Source organism: Crocodylus porosus, unplaced genomic scaffold, assembly GCF_001723895.1.
Source record: "Crocodylus porosus isolate Cpor-Errol unplaced genomic scaffold, CroPor_comp1, whole genome shotgun sequence".
NCBI classification, from domain to species: Eukaryota; Metazoa; Chordata; order Crocodylia; family Crocodylidae; genus Crocodylus; species Crocodylus porosus.
The window spans coordinates 77,709,712-77,714,488 of record NW_017728948.1 but is presented as its reverse complement, the minus strand read 5'-3'; the positions used below and the strand labels follow the sequence as shown (position 1 = coordinate 77,714,488).

At 41.2% G+C, this 4,777-nt stretch overlaps 1 protein-coding gene across 3 annotated transcripts in view; it reads left to right on the top strand.

Moving 5' to 3' along the window:
- ARHGAP24 (Rho GTPase activating protein 24) overlaps positions 1-4,777 on the top strand; it is a 407,100-nt gene that overhangs the window by 256,640 nt on the left and 145,683 nt on the right. The window contains exon 1 of one of the 3 annotated variants that reach the window (XM_019552874.1): positions 1,806-1,941. The exons of the other annotated variants lie outside the window; for them this stretch is intronic. The gene's annotated coding sequence lies outside the window, so the exon portion shown is untranslated. Of the gene's footprint in view, positions 1-1,805; positions 1,942-4,777 lie in introns of those variants that run through there. 3 annotated transcript variants of the gene reach the window in all.

Genomic DNA, 4,777 nt, shown 5'->3' with positions numbered 1-4,777 from the left:
CAGCCATTGAGGGGGCTGCAGCAGCTAGCAGGGGATGGGACCAAGTGGGGCAGCTATCAGGGGGCTGGGGTGGGGCATGTGGGCCTTGCAGGGGGAGGTAGCCTCTGTGGGGGCCATTTGGACCCTGTTTGGGGGCCATATCTCTTGTGTGGGGGCTGAATCCCCTGTTTTGGAGCCATAGCCCCTGTGTGGGGGCCAAATCCCCTGTGGGAAAATGTGTATTCATGAATTCATGAAACATGTATTTAGAGTTCACTTTATTATTATGATAAGAGACATGCTTTACCTTTGTAGATATATCAATAAAACATTGTCCACGTGACCGCTGTCTCTCTCTCTCTCTCTCTTTATAGTGGTCTTTTGTTTTACTTGTGGGGGGAACATGGATTTGTGGGTATTTTAGAGAGTGACTTTGGGATTTTTTTATCAGGGATTTTTCAGGTTTCTAACTGGGAACACCAGAATTCCTGCTAGGACCCTGCCTGCTCAGAGCTGGCACCTTAGAGCCAGCTGGCTATGGCTGACTTCCTGGCCAAATGGGGCCAGGAGGACATGCTTTGACAGTTCAAAGCAGGCCACCACACCCAGAACATCTTCCAGGTGATAGTTTCCCAGATGGGCAGGCAGGGTGCACATGTGGCAGTAATGCCACACAGAGGCCAACCCTGCAACCACACTCCATTGGCAGCTGGCCCGGAGGGGCAGATGCCTCTACTGGTTGTGCAGTCCCCATCCGGGTCTGGCAGGTGCACAGCAGGTCACAGCCAGGCAGCAGCCCTGACTGCCAGACTGCTGCAGTGGGTAGAGGGTGCAGGGAACTCACAGGGCTGCTTCAGGAGTCCAGCTGGCACAAGGGGTAGTGTCCCCAGGTACTAACTGGCAGGGTCCCAGCAGTTCCTGAGAGCTAGTAGCCCTGAGCTACTTGCCAGGATGGCTTTTTATACTGCTGGGACCAGGATAGGGCAGCTTTTATACTGCTGGGGACAGCACAGGTGCTGGCCCTGGGCTCTAGCTCCCTGTGGCTGCAAATCCGGGAGGAGCCAGGCAGGGTTATTTTGCCCCAAGTGGCACAATTTGTTCCACAACAAAGTGCATGTCCAAGCATGTGCACTGAGACAAAAACACTTGGCTCAAATTTGCACCGCTTCTATTTGAGCTGTTGCAAGCGCACGTGCTTGCATGTGTGGATGCTCCGGGGAACTGTGGCAAAGTTATCAGACAGCAGTAGCAAAACTAAAATGAAAACAAAACAGTGCCCCTCCCCCACAAAAGTAGAGATGTTCTATCAAAGTCCTTCTACTTTAAGCAGCCTGTAAAGCAGTGCTATAGTTCGTTCTTTTTTTTTTTGCTAATCTTATTTGTGAAAGAAAGGAACCCCCTGTGACCTACAATCTGACTGATGAGGGAGGATCTGATCAGAACAGACTGGGAGGGTGTTAGTGCTGGCAAGCGGTCTATGTTTCTTTTTTTTTTTTGGTTTTTTGTTTACTGTGTAAGGGAGGGTTCCTGAGTAAGCGGGTTGGCTCGGTTCCATTTTTATATTCTCTGATTTATTGCTCTTCTGACCTCCAGTTGTCTCAACTGTGATTTATACAACTCACTACCCCTTGAACGGAGCTGGTCCCTGGAATTTAGGGTCTCCCCATGTCTGCTTTCTCTCTCTCTCTCTTTCTGTTCACCTTGCTTTGACCTTGTGTGACTTGTCATTTCATTACCTGAGTTCAACAGCAGTGTGTGCACCACCGGGGCTCAGAAAAGAGGTGGTTTCCATTCCTAGGTGATGGAGTCATGGGAGAAACTGCAGTGAACAAACAGATAGTGGGAACAGAGATAGGGTTGGCCGTGCTTTAAGCAGCTCACAACAGCAGCAGCTGCTCTGGCTTTCACAGTGGAAGCTCCTGCATTGTTACTGACTCTTCTGGAAGTGTGTATTTGTGCAAGGTGAGCACTTAAAGTTTAGATTTCTTTTGTTATTTCCTTAACCAGCCCATTTACAGCTGTTTGTTCACTATTATGTTTAATATCTTGTTCTATCACCATCTGTTCATGAGACAAACTGTGGATTTCTTTAGAAAACTTTTAGCATCCAAGTTCATTAACAAAAATTGATGTTGTGTCTCATCATTTTAAGTAGTATTCTTTTATTAACAACCCTGTGGCTCCCACTAACTCATTGTTTTCATGGGACTCTTGAGCAATGGTTGGGTTTAGGTGATAAATTTTACATAGTCAAAATACCAATTGGAAGGCTGAAAAAAGTGCTGCAGTGCTTTATAATCTTTCCTGTTTGGTTTTAATATTACTAAGCAGTTTTTTGTAAATTTCTTATTTCAGATTGGGACCTAGACTTGAGAGAGAGCCTTGCAAGATTGTGTCTGCTTTACTTCATTTAAAATAACTTTTGGTACTTTTCCCCATATCTTAAAAATGTTATAAAACTTTTTAAACTATAGTTTAGAAAATAGAAGTTAGAGAGAGAAAATTTTAAAACTCTAGTCCCCTGCTTTAATATAAGGTGTTCTCTGCCTATGAATACTGCTGTATATAAACTGCAATATTGATACATAATTCTGTAAATCTTCTATTCTGTGGAAGAGCTTACACAGTAAGGTTACTGTAAACATGCTGTAAAGTCTGCCTAAGGTCAAGTTCTTCAATCCTGGTCAGATATTCTTCACTTTATTTTTAAGTCAGGAGGTGAAGTGATACTTTAATAATGAAGTTCTTGATCCATTCCTCCTTGGAGTATGTATTCTTAAGCGTATTTGTAAGGAGCATGTATGATGTCTTTAGTAATGTTTGTGAAAGTGCAGCAAAGATGAATGTGGCTAGTTGTCTGGTATATGCATATATGACTGATTTCTGAATGGATATTATTTGACTGATTTACAAACACTCTGTGGTCAGAGATTAAAATTAAGTGAAATTTAGATTAACTCTGGAAGATCTAGATGATTTGTCTCCATGAAGTTCCTTTAGAGACCTAAACTGCAGAACATTGTGGCTGCTGAACTGTCATACCAATTCTAGTTTGCTAATCAGCTGTAAAGAATATAAGTGGACCTGAACTGATTAGCTTGCAATACCGTACTCTAGAAATGTGATGGAGTTTATAGATGTTGAACAGTTTCAAAACTTAGAATTATTTTTGTATGAAAAAAAAAAAAGAAAAAATATAAGGGATTTAGCTGAAATGTTTCAATTATAAAATGAATATGGAAAATGTATTATATAGCTATATAATAAATCTAAAAACAAATTGTGTTACATATCTATATCACATATCTAAATCTAATACTATGGGATTCCATCTCATAGTATTAGATTTAGGAGTCAGTGGTCAAAGTAATGATGACTACAGAATTAGTAAAAGAAAGACTCTTATATAGAGTGCAAAATCAACCTGTAGACAGTGCCACATCAGAAAAACGAGTCAAATACCATGAGTGGAGTTTTTTCCTAGATATGGCTGATTTTTTTACCTTGATGAAAAGTATGATCAATGTATTCAAATGTTATGCTTCTGCTTTTAGCAGATTCCTAGTAGGATTCAAGAAGGAATTTTTACCTTCTGCCTTATGTATAACATCACGTAGCTAAGGCCAAAGGTATTTCAACTTGGATGGATGAAGTTAAGCACTTCAATCCATATTCATGTACCTAATCAAAAATAAAAGTTGTTTGATTTTTCAATCATGTGGAACATCTGCAGCTTCCTTCTTGTAGTTACTTCTGTTTAGGGCCAGTTAACTTTGTATTTACTCATTTGACTTTATTTTAGCAACAATCCCACTGATTCTAATTGAACTACTTTCAGAGTAAGGTATACTGTGAATAAGAGTGGCATAAATTGGCCTTTTGATGATTCATTTTAGGCATCAGTCAAGTATGAAAGTTTTGACCTAGAGACTTTAATGAAAGACTTTTTGTGTGCTTTGAACTATAAAATATAGGGAACTGAGTGGGGCAGAGTATTGAACTTAATTGTCTCGAGATCTAGTCTGTTTTGACAAATGTTATGAGTACTTATGAAGGCACTTATATCTACACAGAAATGTTAGGCTTCTGAACTGTGGCAACATACCATGAAGGTCAACTGAAACTCCTGTAATCAGATATTTCATCCTTGCATGTTTCCTCCTATTACTTTGAATATTTTGCATTCTGGTGCTATGCCTATCTGCAGTGAAAGAGAGAAGAATTTTTGTCTAATATGCATGAGACTAGTTTCATCCTAGTCATAAATTAAGATTACTATCAGAACAGTTGTTTTGGGAAGACAAGCATATTCCTTCTGTTTTATTTCCTTTCTTTTCTGTGAAGGTGTGGCCTAACCCAGACCACCTCAATTTTTCCTGGACAGAAACACATGAGGGGGCTACTGAGTGGAAAATTTGACCCCAGGTGAGCTCAAAGGCAGGAAAACACAAAGCAGACAGTCTGGTCTGAGCTTGGTTAGACTCCCTGTGATTGAATGGGAGCTTGAGTTGGCTGACTAGTTCATTCAGTTCAGTGCCCTCTAGCAGGTCACTACCTATATATTTATATAGTCCCCATTACCTAAAATCTTCACAATCTTTAATGAACTGATGTCAATGACAACCCATCAGACCAACCTGGTGGCCTTCTATGACCAGGTCACCGAATCCTTAGATGCAAGGGTAACAGTGGACATAGTCCTTCTGGACTTTCGGAAGGCCTTGAACACGGTCTCTCACCCCATTCTCATTAAGAAACTGGGGACTGTGGTGTCGACACCCACACAGTCAATTGGGCT